This window comes from Rhagoletis pomonella, unplaced genomic scaffold, assembly GCF_013731165.1.
Source record: "Rhagoletis pomonella isolate Grant_MI unplaced genomic scaffold, Rhpom_1.0 Rhpom_scaffold_00002, whole genome shotgun sequence".
NCBI lineage: Eukaryota > Metazoa > Arthropoda > Insecta > Diptera > Tephritidae > Rhagoletis > Rhagoletis pomonella.
The window spans coordinates 81,070,813-81,090,103 of record NW_023458556.1 but is presented as its reverse complement, the minus strand read 5'-3'; the positions used below and the strand labels follow the sequence as shown (position 1 = coordinate 81,090,103).

Sequence of the window (19,291 nt, the reverse complement as noted above, 5' to 3'; positions counted from 1 at the left end):
TTTTTAATTGAATTGGATATGAAAATTTACAGAAAAAAATATTTTTCACGTAATTGAAACATTTGTGATATCACCCTATGGCACAATTGTCACAAACGAAAAGAAAACGTTTCTAGTTGGGGAAAATGACAGTGAATCTTACAAATTGTTTCTGACTATGTACAAAACTGTACAAAACCACAAATGATATGATGATCGATGAGCAAATGGGAATTGTTTCGTACAGTTTATTTTCGTACTCTGACTTTAACTACTTTATACATATGTAAAGAGTTGAAATGTTGATTACTCATTTTACTCGAAATGTTGATTAATCATAAAGCAACTTACTCAAATATTTTTATTTTTGGTTAATCAAAAATCTTGATTACTCGAGTAACTGAAATTTGAGTAATCATAATTTCCAATTAATCGAATAATTGAGTTATTTACTTTATGATTAATTAAAATTTTCAGTAATCAATTAATCGCACAGCCCTACTACAAATACAATTGTAAAACTTCTAAGGTATTTCGTCTGAAATAAGTCTATGGCCCTTATTATGAGTTGCTTTAGAGACTTGCATTAATCAAGGAATTCCACGTATTGAGGGTTGCGGTTACCGTGTACGCATTGTATGTATATATTTTTATTTTTTCGTCGGATAAACAGAACTTAAGTTACGAACAATTATAAGGCTCAAACTACGTAAAACGCGTTTTTATACCTTAAGTCCAGATTGTCAGGGGGATTCAAAATTCTAAGTATGCATATTTTTTGTGCATCAATAAATCTTTGACTTTATCAGCCACACAGTGTTATTATCCCGACGAAATCCTTGACTGTGGTACCGGGTGGGGAACGGTACATAACGGCAGAAGGTTTAGTATGGGTTAAAGTCTCACACCGACGGGGTTAGGCTTTCGATGCTTCGTCCTCGTAAAAAACATGTGCAGTAAAAAGTTAATTATTTAAATCGACGAATAGTTTTATAACAACTTTTGTGAACTTCTATTTATTTGTTTGTGTACAACATACCTCTATTGGTCACAATAATTTTAAGCTATAATAACAATTTTTTATTAATAATTATTGGTTTTGAAAAAAAAATTGTATAGCCTCCCCCCCCCTAGATTTCGTTCTGGCTACGCCCATGTACGCATCCTTTCGCCCCAAAATAATTATGTAGACAGGGTGTCCTATACCACCCGTCCACCCCTTATATTTTTTATTGAAAAAAAAGCAAAAATATGAACTACCAAATCGGAGATGCTCTATCTCGGAAGTGGGTTAAACTGACCGGAAGTCCATTTTTGTGTGTGATTTGCCTATTGTTTTTTTATTCTAGATCTTTTACATACTTAATATTTTTAATACATATGTACATACATAGAGTACTTACTGTTGGTTTTAACCGACTTCCAAAAAAGGAGGAGGTTATCAGTTCGTTGGAATATTTATTTATTATTTTTTTTCATGTATGTTACCGCATAACTTTGGACCACGTCAACCGATTTCGATTTTTGCATCGGAAAGGTAGTGTCTCAGCGGTGGTCCCATACTAGAGTTGTCAAACTATCGATGGCACTATCGATAGTATCGATAGTTTAAATTTTTTTATACTATCAATACTCATTGATAGTTTTTTCTTATACTATCAAAAATATCGATAGTTTAGTCGGACTATCGATCATCTCTACCAATTATTTTGAAATCATTTGAATTTTTTAATTTGAATTAAAAATTTTGTTTTTTAGTGTGATGCCGACGTCATATTCAAATATGCACGCATTTAGGCCAAAATACATACATATGTTAATCGTAAATCCTGTTTTGTATGTATAACTTGTGTTTGTTTTTGAACTTTCTAAAAAGAAAAGTATTTTGGCTAAGCATTTACTTAATTTTGAATGATTATAACTTTTATAAGATAATATTTATTTAACTATGATCCTGTAAAAACAAAGCAACCTAACTGATTTAGCGCTATCGATAGTGCTATCGATAGTTTTGTTTTTTTCGAGACTATCGTGAATATTGATAGTTTTTCTGAAAACAAAAAAGCAAAATCATCGGATCATGAGATATATTTGCATTTATCTTGCTATGCTATTTTGGGTTTCGACGTTGCATATTTTGCAGCGATACGAAATGTTGTTTCCCATGTATTTTGTTATTGTGTGTTTGCAAGTTATGCAATCCATGCAATCCGTGCTACGTGCAAAGGCTTTGCAAGATTTGGAGAATACCCCTATTACGATCACACGTCGGCTAACAAGCATTTTTGTGTACATAAGAAAATTAATTTTTGTTTATAAAAGATTAAGAATTTTAATGTTTGGTTTGTCTGAGGTTATGATTAACGTTATTTTAACAGTTAATCCCTAGGCATAACATTTCTTAAATGATGGTCGTTCGTTGTCTATTTATCTTAAGCTATTCTTGTTTTTTGTTTTGCCGGAAGTTCACAAATACCAGGTGTAGAACAGAGATAGTGAATATGGCAAAAAACATTTACTTTGAGATTAACTTTATTGTGTGCATTTTTGTGGTGTCTTGTATTATTTTAGTATTATTATTATAATTGAGTTTCTGGAATTAGCAATTCACCAGACAACAATGGTTTGATAGAAAAGTGAAGAAAATACAATAGTAAAAGTTTATAGCTGTTAATTTAAAGTAGAAAGGCAAACATTTATTTATACTTTAGTACTTCCGTTCCTCAATTTAAATAAACTGAATAATCTATTTTTCTTTTTTGGATGTTGTTCCCGACGACAGGGTTGGTATGTGATGTATTTTGGAACGAATTACATTGAAGATGGCACATTGCCGAAATCGGTTTGTCTCCAAACGAAAATTGACAAGGGATGACGGAAATGCGTTCCAAAATAAATCTATCTTACCTTTCTTGTACGTTTTGAGCAATGTCTCGAGTGTATTTTCATATAAACTTACCTAAAATTTATTCGTTTATGGAAATAATATTCAGATATTACAATAAATGATTATACTTTTAATTTATTGGTTTGCTTCTAAAGGATTGGGATTTTCAAATGGTTTGGCAACCATACACTAAACACTTTTTTACTTTTTTTTTTGTAAAACTTCTAAGGTATTTCGTCTGCAATAAGTCTATGGCCCTTATTATGAGTTGCATTCGATTTTCGATCTTCGCTGGCTATTGAAGATCGAAAGTAAAATTCGTATTATGAGCAAGCGTGTCGAAATTTTCGTTGAGTATCGAATGTTCTGTCGAACAGAATTTTGCTTTCGTTGGTGTAGCGAAGTGTTAGAAAATTGTGGAAAATGTATGATTTTGCATTTGTTTTCTTACTTTTTGGCGGCTAGACACTAATTATAAACAATTTTTATTAATTTCATGTAGTTCTAACGTCGTGAATACTAAACACAAGTTCGAAAGGCTTGTTTTACTTACGAAAGAAAATCCCAATACTCTGTTGGCACGATCTCTGAGAACAAAATCATAGAGCTGTTTATAGTTTTAATCATGATAAAAACATAGTAAGGTAGAACCGTTCTCTCAATTTGTCGGCCACGATTTTTTTTTTGAAGTTTGCCAACATTTTAAAATCATATAGAAGGGAAAATAAAAATTGAAATTGTTCGAAACTGTTGTTGCTTGAGATTCAAAATGATGATGTGTGTGTGAGTTTGTGAGTAAATTTAAAAATTAAAATGTTTGGAAATGTCAAGAATTTTAAAAGTAGCTCTCAGCGGTTCTACCTTACTATATTTTTATCATGGTTTTAATCATGATAAAAACATGACAAGGTAAATTCATTCTCTCAATTCGTCGGCAACGATTTTTTTTCTGACGTTTGCCAGCATTTTAAAATCATATAAAATTGGGAATAAAACAAGTAATTTTTAGCACAAAAAAACCGACCTCAATTCTCATATAAAAAAAAAATATATATATATATATCATGATCCACTGATCGAATCTTAACCAGTATGGGACCACCTCTGAGACACTACCTTTCCGATGCAAAAAGAATTATCGAAATCGGTTGACGGGGTCCAAAGTTATGCGGTAACATACATCAAAAAAAAAAAATATTCCGACGAACTGATAACCTCCTCCTTTTTTGGGAGTCGGTTAAAAATGAAATTGTTCACAATTGTTGTTATTTCAGTTAGAAAATGGGAATATGTGTGTGAGTTTGAGTTTTGAATTTTCAAATTATATTGCTGGCAAACGTCAGACTGCCTCCAATGGTTTTACCCATGATAAAAACATAAATAACAAGGTAAACCCATTGAGAGGCTGTTTGACGTGTGCCAGCTATATAATTTAAAAATTCAACACTCAAACTCACACACATATTCCCATTTTCAATCTCAAACAACAACAATTGTGAACAATTTCGTTTTTTTATTCTCAATTTTATATGATTTAAAATGCTGGCAAACGTCAGAAAAAAATCATGGCCGATGAATTGAGAGAATGAATTTACCTTGTAATGTTTTTATCATGGTTTTACTTTGTTATGCTTTTATCATGATTTTAATATATTTTAAATAGATTTGGATGTCAAAATTTCTTAAATATATTGTATGTTAAAATATATTCGAAAGACTGCACTTAAACTCTCTTAATGCCAGTTTTCTAAGCTCTCATCCTCTGACGAATCGTTGAACCAGGACTCCGTTGTACTAATTCTTACCACGTTTTTATAAACTCGCTTTTTTATTTCATTTTAATTTGCACAAATTTACATATGTACATATGTACATATGTAAAAGCACACTTTAGTTTGCTCGATTTGTAAACAAAGCTTCTCAGCGGTGAAAAGTATTCTACAAAATATTGTGAACAACCTAAACGAGCGAAATTCACAATAGCGCTATTCTTCAGCGAATGAGCGCCATAATACCAAATGAAAATTCGTTCGCTCAGCACTTTCGACCACAGTCGAAGATCGAATGTAATTTATAATAAGGGCCTAATGATACTCCCCCATTTTGAAATTGCCACAAACTTTACTATACAGATTCAAGAACGATTCACCATCGGACCAGATAATTGTTACCACAAGAACTTCTTCAGGAACATAACGCTTTCATTAGGTTAGCTAACACGGCAATGGAGTATATGCCTTCTGACAACCACAAAACCAAACGTGATCGTGAATTATTGGTAAAAACGTTGGACGAAATGTTTAAATAAAAAATGTATTTTGGGCGGGACGAAGTCCGCAAGGTTTGCTAGTAATAACATAAAAAACCGATTTGGTTGATTTTTTAACTCGTAACTTCAATTGCAGTTCTGCTTAGATACAAAAATTGTAAACCAAAGTTTTGTCTCTACGGGGAGGCATCGGTGTTATTGAAGAGATTAAATATAATTAACTCAAATGGAGGATAACAAATATTTGAAAACAATTAAATTCAGTCTTAAAAAGAATCAAGGATTCATATCTTAGCGTAATATAATCCGCATTATTTTTAATAATAGTAAAAAGTGACAACTAAATCGATGCATTAACACCACTGGAAATATGAAAATTTCGAATTCCGTCCAATCCTTGAAATAAGCTGAATAAAAAACAAAACATTAAACTGTACTTAGATTTTTTGTTGTTTTTCGAGCATATTTGGAAGCATATTTACTAATGTTTTATGTTTATCTAAGCGCTTAAAATTGCTTTTTCCTGCTTATTTTCTTCACTTTCACTCTAACAGAAACACCATTTTGATGTTTTTCCTGAATACTGGTAAATCAAAGAAATGCAAAAAATTCAAATTTTGTGTGCGTGGCATGCATTAACAAATAAAGTTGTAGATATTGAGGTAAAATTATTCTGAAACTGCACTTATAAAGGTTACAATGTTTTGCTTTAGAGACTTGCATTAATCAAGGAATTCCACGTATTGAGGGTTGCGGTTACCGTGTACGCATTGTATGTATATATTTTTATTTTTTCGTCGGATAAACAGAACTTAAGTTACGAACAATTATAAGGCTCAAACTACGTAAAACGCGTTTTTATACCTTAAGTCCAGATTGTCAGGGGGATTCAAAATTCTAAGTATGCATATTTTTTGTGCATCAATACATCTTTGACTTTATCAGTCACACAGTGTTATTATCCCGACGAAATCCTTGACTGTGGTACCGGGTGGGGAACGGTACATAACGGTAGAAGGTTTAGTTTGGGTTAAAGTCTCACACCGACGGGGTTAGGCTTCGATGCTTCGTCCTCGTAAAAAAACATGTGCAGTAAAAAGTTAATTATTTAAATCGACGAATAGCTTTATAACAACTTTTGTGAACTTCTATTTATTTGTTTGTGTACAACATACCTCTATTGGTCACAATAATTTTAAGCTATAATAACAGTTTTTTTATTAATAACACTATGCGACAGTCAAATCGGGATGGGATGAAACCAACGGGAAATGTTATATCGGTCAAAAATAAGTTACACGTGGCCCGGCGTTTCGCTGGGTCACGTCTAGGAATCGAGATATATCGATTTGAAGTTAGTAACTATCATATAGGGGAAATATTCTTGTCAAAATGAGATACCTTCACTTAATTGTGAATAAAAGCGAAACGCGTCCATCGATTTTCATGATCTACATATGTCTCATTTTGCTTAAAAGTTATGTGACTTTGCGTGAAAGTAATACGACTTGCCTTTTTTCCGTTTTGGATTTTTTATGAATTTAAAAAATAAAAAAATTTAATATTTTAGGCAAAAAATATTTTTTTTCTTCGTACATTTATTTTTACCGGCAAAACTGTTGATTATATAGAAAAACGTACTATGAACATTAAAGGAATTGTAATTTTAATTTTTTTTAAATTTGTTTGAGCAAAATCGGACTAGTGGTTCTCGAGTTATGTCAAAAAAAAGACCAACAAAGGTGACAATTTCCCCTATATCATAGTTACTAACTTCAAATCGATATATCTCGATTCCTAGACGTGACCCAGCGAAACGGCGGGACACGTATAACTTCTTTTTTACCGATATAACTTTCCCCGGTAGCTTGAACCCTTCCCGATCACTGACCCCTACCATTTGTCTCACAGTGTAATTATTGGTTTTGAAAAAAAAAAAATTGTATAGCCTCCCCCCCTAAATTTCGTTCTGGCTACGCCCATGTACGCGTCCTTTCGCCCCAAAATAATTATGTAGACAGGGTGTCCTATACCACCCGTCCACCCCTTATATTTTTTATTGAAAAAAAGCAAAAATATGAACTACCAAATCGGTGATGCTCTATTTCGGAAGTGGGTTAAACTGACCGGAAGTCCATTTTTGTGTATGATTTGCCTATTGTTTTTTTATTCTAGATCTTTTACATACTTAATATTTTTAATACATATGTACATACATAGAGTACTTACTGTTGGTTTTAACCGACTTCCAAAAAAGGAGGAGGTTATCAGTTCGTCGGAATATTTATTTATTATTTTTTTTTGATGTATGTTACCGCATAACTTTGGACCACGTCAACCGATTTCGATTTTTGCATCGGAAAGGTAGTGTCTCAGAGGTGGTCCCATACGAAACTGGTTTAGATCCGATCATCGGATCATGAGATATATTTGCATTTATCTTGCTATGCTATTTTAGGTTTCGACGTTGCATATTTTGCAGCGATGCGAAATGTTGTTTCCCATGTATTTTGTTATTGTGTGTTTGCAAGTTATGCAATCCATGCAATCCGTGCTACGTGCAAAGGCTTTGCAAGATTTGGAGAATACCCCTATTACGATCACACGTCGGCTAACAAGCATTTTTGTGTACATAAGAAAATTAATTTTTGTTTATAAAAGATTAAGAATTTTAATGTTTGGTTTGTCTGAGGTTATGATTAACGTTATTTTAACAGTTAATCCCTAGGCATAACATTTCTTAAATGATGGTCGTTCGTTGTCTATTTATCTTAAGCTATTCTTGTTTTTTGTTTTGCCGGAAGTTCACAAATACCAGGTGTAGAACAGAGATAGTGAATATGGCAAAAAACATTTACTTTGAGATTAACTTTATTGTGTGCATTTTTGTGGTGTCTTGTATTATTTTAGTATTATTATTATAATTGAGTTTCTGGAATTAGCAATTCACCAGACAACAATGGTTTGATAGAAAAGTGAAGAAAATACAATAGTAAAAGTTTATAGCTGTTAATTTAAAGTAGAAAGGCAAACATTTATTTATACTTTAGTACTTCCGTTCCTCAATTTAAATAAACTGAATAATCTATTTTTCTTTTTTGGATGTTGTTCCCGACGACAGGGTTGGTATGTGATGTATTTTGGAACGAATTACATTGAAGATGGCACATTGCCGAAATCGGTTTGTCTCCAAACGAAAATTGACAAGGGATGACGGAAATGCGTTCCAAAATAAATCTATCTTACCTTTCTTGTACGTTTTGAGCAATGTTTCGAGTGTATTTTCATATAAACTTACCTAAAATTTATTCGTTTATGGAAATAATATTCAGATATTACAATAAATGATTATACTTTTAATTTATTGGTTTGCTTCTAAAGGATTGGGATTTTCAAATGGTTTGGCAACCATACACTAAACACTTTAGCCATGATCAGGCAATCAGCACGCAAAAATACATCTTTCAGTAGAAGCTAATTTTCCATTATTTCAAGTTGTGATTTAACATCTTTAAACTACTTGTTGTAGGTATGTTTGAAATCAGTAGTACATGCACATAAACCGCGAAAAATTTATGCATTAAAATAGGATATTGAACGTTGTATTTGTGACGATTGACCATATTTATTGCATAAAATCTCGGAAATTGTATATCTATGTATGTATACTTTTAAATTTCTATGAATCGAACATACCTACACTACTGGGGGTAGAAATTTATATTTACATTTAACATCCTTTTGTTATGTCGTTTTATAGGGTCAATTACAACTTAAGTATCTTAATTAAAATATTTTTCAGCAATATATGATTGAAAGTAATTTAGAATGTATAATATGCATATTTTATAGATTATAGTAGAGGACCCCACGATGCTAAATCGGGATTTACTCGAGCGTCATTTTGCCCTTTGGATTTTGAGGACTATATCGATGGCTGAGTGGAAGATCGACCTATCTCGGCAGCCAGTTCAAAAACGCCCTATCTCAGAAAGCTTTTCAAGAACGCCCTACTTTAGAATTTTATTGAAAAACGCCCTATTTCAGAATTTTATCGAAAAACACGCTATCTCAGAGTTTGGTTGAATAACGCCCTATCTCAGAATTCGGATCAAAAACGCCCTATCTCAAACGGAAATATATTGAAAATAAGCTGAGATAGGGCGATTTGGAATCGGCAGCTGAGATAGGGCGTTCTTCAACTAAATTTCGAGATAGGGCGTTTTTCAATCAAATTCTGAAGTAGGGCGTTCTTGAAAAGTTTTCTAAGATAGAGCGTTGTTCAAAAATTTTCTGAGATAGGGCGTTTTCGAAATGGCTGCCGAGATAGGTCGATCTTCCACTCAGCCATCGATATGTATGAGGGGGAAAAAGGGTCATGTGATGTTTTTCCTTCCAGCGGTGGGTGGCGGATCTACAGGCTTTCAAAAAAAAAACAGTTGCATGGATTTACTCGAGTGCATCAGATATTGATAGTGAATAAATCGAACGTGTTTCTGATGACGGAGATATGCTAATCTGCCGGTTTGCATGGTGGGGGTGGGCGTACGGAGGGGTCAAAAATGGGTGACAAAAAAATTTAGTCGAACGCGTCAGATATTCACAAGGGATGTTAAATGGGCCCGAATGAACCTCCCATTCAATAATCTGACGATTCAGATGTGACGCACGCTCGTGGCGTCTTCTTGAAGACGCAAAAAAAGCGCCATTTGGACTTACTCGAGCGCGTCAGATTTTCACACAGAACGTTCATCTAGATGCCCTGGTCGTGCCGTTGCATAATCTGATGATTAGCTGGAGGGGTTTTCTAAATCAGACGGTTTAAAAAATACTTTCGTTTCTGAGATTTACAGTCAACCAAACATATATTACTGCAAACATTTATTATTTTATCCATGCAACTATCAAGCAGCAAGTCCGGTTCGACTTAGTCGTCAATTTCTTCTACATTTTTCCCATCTGTAACAAGAAGTGACTGCGTGATGGCGTACAGAAAGGAGTAAGGTGACACACGATCCATTGATACTATATAAAGAGTGAGCACGAAGGGAGCGGAGGTCCAAATTTTTTCATGTAGGTAGATATAAATAAACTTAAGGTTGCTAAATTCAAAATTATCTGAAACATGCGTATTTTTATTACGTACAAATTCTTATGTCTAGTAGTGATTTTAGCTAAGAAATGAGTACAATTCACATAGATAAGTTAAAAATTTTTAACTGATATTTTTTGAGATAAAAATTACATCATGTGCTACTAAGTTTTCTTAATATAATTTTAATCTTATATATATATATAATTTTTATCTTTTACGATTATTTCAATCCTAATTCAAACTATTTTGAAACTAGGATTAAAGTAATCGTAATCGTAGACGCACTTAGTTACACATGTAATTTCATCGCCCAGCTCAAATTTAGACAAAGGTTTTGATTCGCAAATTCACGTACATACTTATGTACATATACAGCGGAGCAACACACGAGCCTTTAGCGACAGTTTATTTGGTCCGATGGGTATACACTGATGAGCAAAACCGGAACAGTAATACATAATTCGAATTTTCTAGCGATATATTCGCAATATATCAAGACTTTTTTGTAATCTAGTTTCGGATTTCACATTTCCAATGTTTATTTCATCAGAAGGCCATAAAAAAATATAATTAATACAAGCAGATAAAGAAGAAAATTGCAAAAAAAAATGTAGCAACTAGATTGTTCCAGTTTTGCACCCGATAGAAAATCTTGCCATTTGCTTGACTTTTAATAAATTTTACATAACCAATTTAAATATTTTAGCTTTTCTGGTCATCTTGGGATACTTTCGCACAGTTTTTAGATGAAATCTGTTGAGATTGCGTATCGGTTTTCATCAACGCCATGCCCAAGGTCTTGCATGCGATTGGTGGAATTTTCGCAATTGAACAGTGGCATTTTCAAACAATTCCATAAGTTTTCTGTAGGACTCAAATCTGGGCTTACGAAGGTTTACTCCATGATTATAAAAAGTTGGGATATCTACCTATTTGGCTCCAGTTTCGGAGGATATTTCTGATCATTGTCCTATTTAAATTGATAAAAGCCTGCGAAATATATCCGCAGAAATTGCCAAATTCTTTGAAAATGTTCATTTATTGTTACTTTTCTTTTTATCGTCGATTTTACCAAAGTTCTTGTTCCCTAAGGCGTAGCACGGCACTACTTCATTAAATGAACCCATACAACCCGAATAGTTTAAATATTTTGGCGGGTTGGGCGTATCCCTGATGCATTTCCACAGTACCTGAACCAATATTCCGACTGGAAACATTTAATTTTATCCTCAGAGTTAACACCCCCATACACAACACAAATGGATTGAAGCAAAATTATATTTCGCTTGGTTTGTCAAGCCGCTTGTGTTGTGCATTTCGCTCTTAAGGCAAAAAAGGAACATTATCTGCCCTTTGAAGCTTTGTTAGGGGAGGTCGCCCTGAAAACCAGATGGCCGCTTAAAAGGAAATGCATGAGTCACACAAGGACAAGAGGGCAAAATCATGCCCTTTTACAGAGTTGAGTGTGACATCAAACACATTTTGCACCATGGAAGGGCAACATTTTTTGGAAGAAACGAAATCACCATTAAAAACTATGCGAAAATTTAAAAAAACCATTGTTTTTTTGTTGTTGTTATTGGCTACACATTTTTACAATTGTCGTCAGTTTCTAGAAAATCAATGAAAATTCATTGACACAGTTGAGGTTTCTTAACTTAAATACAAACTTTTTAAGTAGAGCCTTCGATGTACCGAGATTGCTCGGGAAACAATTTCTCCCTAGGGTCACTTTCTCACGTGATTTTCGGGTATCGAAAACCTCGTTATATTTACTTGCGGGATTTTCGGTGTTTAATTTAAGGCCGCGTATTTAATTGTAAATTATGAAATTTGGAATTTCTTTGAAGCGTAACACTTTGTATTGAAAACTTTTTAAAAAACACTTGCTTATATGGATTACTATCATTCAATTTTGTCCATCATTTAAAATAAACTGAAATTGCTTGTAGTCTGTTGCATAACATAAACCAAATAAGTATAAGTTTAATGGCCTTATTCATAAAAAATAAAGTAGGTTTAAAGAGCTTAATAAAATTACATTTTCATACATTTTTCAGTTTACAAACCTATTTTATTTTTTATGAACAAGGCCTTAAAACTTTACGCAAAGTTCACGAAAATTCAGAATTTTTAGAAACTTTTTGAGTATGCAGTTTTGTAACCTATTCAACTTTACGTGTAGCCTACTACCGTTGACTTTTAATTCAAACTTGCACTTTATTATACTAAAATTGAATAGGCTACAAAAATGAATACCCAAAAAGTTTACAAAAATTTTTAATAACATTTGAAATTCGAGAAAGTATATATATATATATGTATATATATATATATATGTACGTATGTACATTTAACGTTAAAATTGCTTCTAAAGTGAAAGTAAGTACTGCAATGAAATAAAAATCAAATATTTTAAATTTCTATTGTTTTAATTTCAGGAAATAACTAGATATACGATTGAAGAATAAAATAATTTTAGTATCCCAAAAAAAGTTGTGTAATGAGTCCTATACTGAGTAGTATCGATACTTTTTCCCTGATACTTTTAGAGTATCGATACCATGAGCTCGATGCCAGATTGAGAACTCAGTATCGATACCAACGTCTGAAATTTCGAACCCTAGTTCTGTTGCATTGAGGTCTGTAGATATTCTGCACCAATTAACCCTCTAATGCAGACTGTGATAAAACTATGATATCCGTTACCAGCGTTGGCACCTTGCTACGATCGTAGTAAATTTGCTACCATTTTTCAAAAATTTGAAAATTTGCTACCCCACTACGCTTTATCCTATTTTTACTCCGCTTTTTTATTTCATTCAACATACTTAAATGACTATTAAGGCTAGTTCTCACTATGCAATATTTTGAGGACTAAATTTTTCGACACACTTTGACATAACTTTATCTCCTTAAAACATATTTTTACCGATGATGTTATCAACCCGAAATAGACATTAAATATGAAATTATAATTTAAAACTTTCTTAATTTAAATTACAGGATTTGACCAGCGTAAAGCAAAATTAGCAGGCCCAGCTTGGAAGTAAGGCAGGAACATCTGTATGTATTTATTTTTTATGTATGTACATATATAGTAATATGTAAAACATCTGTATTTCATTTATTAAATGTTGTAACTTATTTATAAGTACATGTATATCAATATATTTTTGACAATGTGTGTACCAAACGACTTGTGATTTAATAAAAATAAAATTTGAATATCATATTTGAAAACGCATATTTTTCAAATGAGCAAAAAAAATGGTAGGATTTAATTTCAACATGCGCATATTCCATTACAAAGTAGGGAGGCAAAAATATCACAGCTAAACGACAAAACACATTAACTTAATTTTGACCTCTAGATTACGATGCCGTTTTCAGAAAATCCGTATCACGTCAAAATTTTGAGATATTTATGAGGGAAGTTTTAGAGCTCTGACGGTGAAATTTTCGTCGATTATAACACTGTGCTCAGGTTTTCCACTTTTTTTCTGGGCAAAGGTTTTGATAGCTGATCTTACTTGATTGGGATCTTCTTAATTCAATGGCGTCCCGCGGTTTGCCAGATTAGCTCCAGTTTTTGAGATAAGGGTACTTGAAAATTTGCTTCAATTTTAACTTTTTTGTTAATAATTCCCTCAGTTTTGAAGTTATCTTGCTAAACTTTTGCACGTGACTGTTTTTCGATATTACCTTAACTATTTCTGAAAATCATCGAAATCGGTTCACTATAACATGTAGCTCCCATACAACTGATTGTTCAGATATGCGGTTTTACTTTTGTAATTCATATTTTATTTCGCAATATTTTGTAGTTTTATTAATTTGTACACTATTTAGTTATTTTCAATTCCATTCTGGCACATTTTTGCATATTTTGACAGTTTCTATTGTACGAATGGGTTTTAGTACCTTTTTTGTGCTGTGAAAGCTGTTGTGCGTTAAAGTCAAAGTGACCGGGTAACACTTTCCAATAGGTGGCGTGCCATATATATGTGGTGTCATATTTGACATAAGTTGGCAAGGCAAACAACACAAACCGAACCCTACGCGCGCGATTTCTGTCGTATTAATTGATAAAAAAAAAAACCATCGAAAAATTTTCGAAAACTTTTTCTCATTATTTCAATGTCTTCGGAGACTCAAAAAGCTTAAAAAAATTAAAAATCTTTGCAATAAATTTTTGCCATGAAAAACAGCTTCTCATAAAAATACAATCGCCGTTCGGAGTCGGCGTACAACTGTAGGTCCCTCCGCAATATGTGACAATATCAAGGCGCACGCCACAAGTCGGAGCAGAAGCTGGGCCAAACACTTACATATGTGTAAGCGCCAATCTATTATTATTATTATTAAAGAAAAAGATTCAATTAAGATGTTACTTGTTATCGTAGTCGTTTTTTTAATTTATGGCTTACTCTTATAAAATCACATAACGCTATGTGCAAGTGGACTACTCATATTATTTACATACAGACATATATACATATGTGTAATAAATCATGGATTGAATGATGAATGATGTTACCATTCGATGGTCGTTATCCCCATATTTTTCCATATTTTAAAGAAACAGATTATAGATATTCCCAGCTTTTAATGAACTTTGATTCGCTTCACTGTGTCAATTTCGATGTGAACCTCATACATTCCACGGTACCCAAACTTCACTTATTTTTTTAAGTGTATACAATTTCATTGGAACTGAATTGGGTAATGTATACAAAGGAAAGTGTTTCATTCTTATGGAGGCTCACTAAGCTCCACTACCAAAAAAAAAGGAAAAATAATAAAATCGTATTCGTAAATATGTCATGAATTAAAAACGCAAATCACTTAGACCGTATCACAAACCAAGTTCGAATTTTTCCAATCGATTATACTCACTATAAAAGTTTGTCCTTTTTTTAATGTTGTACAAAGATTCAAACTTAGATTCATACAGTTTTTGTTACGGAATAAACCATATTTTTATAAACAATTAATTAAAATTAAAAAATATTTAAATAAACAGTAAAATCTAGTCAATATGTGGGTATCGTAAAGTTATGATATTTAAGAAAATCGGTTTCTTAATTAACGGAGACACTGTTTCTATATGAAGCTAATTTCGACATTTTGTTTTAATACGATTTAGTATCCAAAATATTATTTCAAAATTTGCCTAGGAATGTGAAGTTGATAGCACACCTTGTACTATGATATAATGGTCCATTCAAAACATTTTGCAAAACTTGGAAAGGTAAAAACGAGAAGGCGAAGACAAAAAGAGAATAACAAAATTTCCCGCAGTGAATTTTCAGACCTTTTTTGATGTGTATACATCTTTGGTTTCGGTAGGGGTAAAATTTGCGAAGCTGTAACGCATATCCCAGCAGAAAATTTGGAAGGGCTGATTTGCCGCTATTTAAATTTGAAGGCGCGATTGTTATTGTTAATTCTATACATTAATTTGTTAATTTGTTTAAAACCTTATTAAAAGCAAACTGCAAAAAAACGTTCGGAAAGGCATCATAAATGCATCAATGTATAGAAAAAGGTTTGCGAACTGCAAAAAAGAACGTTCGGAAATGCATCACCAAAAACAATTTTCGAATAACGGAATACAAAAAAAAGCATCAAGTGCACCCTGCGAATTTGCAACCTTGCGCATGCGTTTACTTTTTGTAGCACTGCGCCTAAAAATGCAGAAAGGCTGCAGCGGAAAAGGAAAGAATTATGCCATGCGCCATTGCACAGCATGTTATTATTTTCTTGTATTTCAGCATAAAATTTTTAATTTCATTAGAATCACCCTGTGTTTACTTGCCACTGTAAATGGTTGCATACATTTAGGCTTATGCATAGTAAGAGGAAATGCGGTACGATAGATTATTACTTCCGATTATGCAAACTCCGCACATGCATACGGCTTTGTACCTACCCTGTAGTCAAATGTACTCACAACTAGTATGAACCCCATGCCCACCCTGTAGTCAAATGTACTAGTTGTAAACTACCTCACAACTTGTATGAACCGCATGCCCAACTAGTCAGCCAACTACCTTTTTTCCATGCAATCAACTGGTATTTGAACATGGGGATGTCCTACGAGATGGCAATTGTCAGATTTCGGTCAGAAATATACAGAAAAATACTGGACCGAAACCACTAATTTGGGAGTCAAAAAAATAAAATGAATTCATGAATATACAATAAAAACTTTTGATTAAGTACACTTTAAAAGACTACACATTTTTATTTAGCAGTCTTAGGTTTGCCAATAATTAGTGTTAAATTTTTTGAGTATTAATTAAAAGCAAAAATAAATACATAAATATTTCTAGTTTCGAACATACAATTAAATGTATTTTTCATTAAATGTTATTAAAAGTAAAAGGTTTCAGGTTTCAAGAAAGATATCAATCCCTCTATGTTTACCTTAAAATGTTTCCAGGTATACGACGCGTGAACGTGTAACCTTCTTGGAGGTGCCACGGCGACTTCTAATATTTCCAACTCAAATTTAGTAACCTGGCCTTGATAAAATACCACTTCTCTTTACTGTAGCAAATGCCTCAAGAGAGCTTTAGATTATAAGGCCGAACCCGGCTCTCCCTTTTCCATTTAATGAAATTTATTCTGTCAGTACGGCACTTATAAAATAAATCCCCATAACAAATTTAAAATACTTCGAGAGATTTTCTATCTTTCCAGAGATATGTATTAAGAAGTTTTTAGTATGTATGGGAGGCGACATGCCTCCTTTTTTAATAACTCACATTTTTTCCATGAGCAATTGATACATTTTGTATACACAACTCCATACCAAGTTCTAGTATTCTTCCACAAACACTTCCAGGGATATGTGGCAAGAAAAAGTAAATTTGTACTGGAGGTGCCACGCCCCTTTTTCTTATAACCCTAATCTTCTTCCATGAATTTAGAATTGATTTTACATACCCCAGTACCAAGTCCCAGTACTCTACCATGAACACCTCTAGAGATAAGCAGTATAAAATTAAATTTGTACGGCAGGAACCATGTCCCCTTTTCGAATAACGCAAATTCTTCTCCATGAGTATGGAATTAATTTTGTATACACATCTCGGCGCCAGGTTCCAGTCCTCTGCAATAAACACCTCCAGAGATATGCAGCATAGAAAAATCAATTTGCATGGGCGTTGCCACACCACCTTTTCCAATAACTCTCATTTTTCTCCATGAGTATGGTATTAGTTTCACATACGTACATAGATATGTATTTCCATACCAAGCTTGAGTACTTTACCCAAACATTTGAAGAGATATGCAATATGAAACTTTCAATCAGTATGGGAGGTGCTACGCCTCTTTTCCAAAAACGTCCATTTTTCTTGTGAGTATGAATATGATTTCACACAGTGTTGGCAAAATGTTAATCTGACTAACGATTAAAATGTTAATCGCGTTTGACGATTAAAATTAATTATTCGTTATTAACTATACGATTAATGATTAAATTCTTTTAGTCGTTAATCGGTGTATGCGATTACGATTAATTAATTTTAATCATTAATCGTCAATCCAATTAAAAATAAAATCTGATTAAGTTGTCTAGTTGGTCCGAATTTGAAACCAAACACCAGTTATAGTAATTATTTTGTATTTTACGCTTATAAAAAGCACATAATATAAAAAAACAATTATAATAATTGTTATTAGTAATACATAAACTGGGAACTTTTACAAACCTAGTTTGTAAAACGTTTGTTGGTATAGAGCTTAATAAAAATGCACACCAAATTGCTCAGATTGGGGAGGAAACCCAACTTAGCCACACCGGATTAACTTGCTTTGTGTGCACAGGAAAATTCCAGCATAAATTAATTAATCACCAAACCTACTGGATCAAATTAAGAGTTAATGATAAAAACTGTATTTTTTTAATCGCGGTTACGATTAACAGATTGAATTCAATCGAATTAACTAATTGATTAAAAAATCAATCGATTAATGCCAACATTGATTTCACATACATATCTCTATACCAAGTTCCAGTTTTCTCCCACAAATACTTCCAAAGACATGTATGTATGTAATATGAAAATTCCAATTTGTATGGAAGGGGACTTGATTTATCGGAATTACTTTCAGTATAACGCCATCTAACGTGTACCAAATTTCGTTCTGATTGGGAGACCGGTTAAGGAAGTAGCCTATTTTTCAATCCAGGTAATAAACCATCTGTGAGCAAAATTTCATTTTTAAACAGGTGGCAATTCTTAAAAAAGTAATCTAGGTCATAAGCTATCTGTGTGCAAACTTTAATGCAAATCAGTTCAGTCATTTCCGCGTATTACTTTAATTAAAATTGTCTAATAGGTATCAACTCCTAAAGTAGTAGCCAGTTTTCCAACGTAGGTCATAAGCTATCTCTGTGCCTATTTCCCCCGGTGGGTCATAAGCTATCTGCTTGCAAAATTTCATGCAAATCCGTTCAGACGTTTCCGCGTATTAATTTAATTAACCTTTTTTACCAGGTGGCAACTCTTAAGAAAAGTAGCCTATATTCCAATCTACATAGGTAATAAGCTATTTATGTGCAAATTTTCATGCAAATCCGTTCAGTCGTTCCCGCATATTAAATAAATTAAACTTTTTTAACAGGTGACAACTCTTAAAAAATAGCCTATAGCCTATTAACCAATCTGGCCCATAAGCTATCTGCGTATAAAATTTCATGCAAATCCGTTCAGTCGTTTCCGCGTGATGATTTCCCAAACATCCAAACATACAAACTTTCACATTTATAATATTAGTAAGATAGTAAGATTGAAAATGCAAAAGAAATCATTTTAGTTAAAAATAAAATGAATACTTCAGTTCATTTTTGCGTCACTAAAATAAATTAAATTCATTAACTTTGCACATTTCAGTCTATTCTTTTTAAAATTTTATAAAAGTAATAAGTAATATTTAAAATTCTAGATTTGGATAAGAATAAAATAAATAAATAATTGAAGCAGTTATTAAATATTCTTAATTTTTGTCTATAGTTTGGCTTGTTGATTGATAATAGAAATTAATC

At 32.8% G+C, this 19,291-nt stretch overlaps 1 protein-coding gene across 3 annotated transcripts in view; it reads right to left on the bottom strand.

Annotated features, from left to right (window-relative positions):
• LOC118734109 (proline dehydrogenase 1, mitochondrial) overlaps nucleotides 1–19,291 on the bottom strand; it is a 181,146-nt gene that overhangs the window by 116,054 nt on the left and 45,801 nt on the right. The window contains exon 1 of one of the 3 annotated variants that reach the window (XM_036463820.1): nucleotides 1,383–1,402. The exons of the other annotated variants lie outside the window; for them this stretch is intronic. The gene's annotated coding sequence lies outside the window, so the exon portion shown is untranslated. Of the gene's footprint in view, nucleotides 1–1,382; nucleotides 1,403–19,291 lie in introns of those variants that run through there. 3 annotated transcript variants of the gene reach the window in all.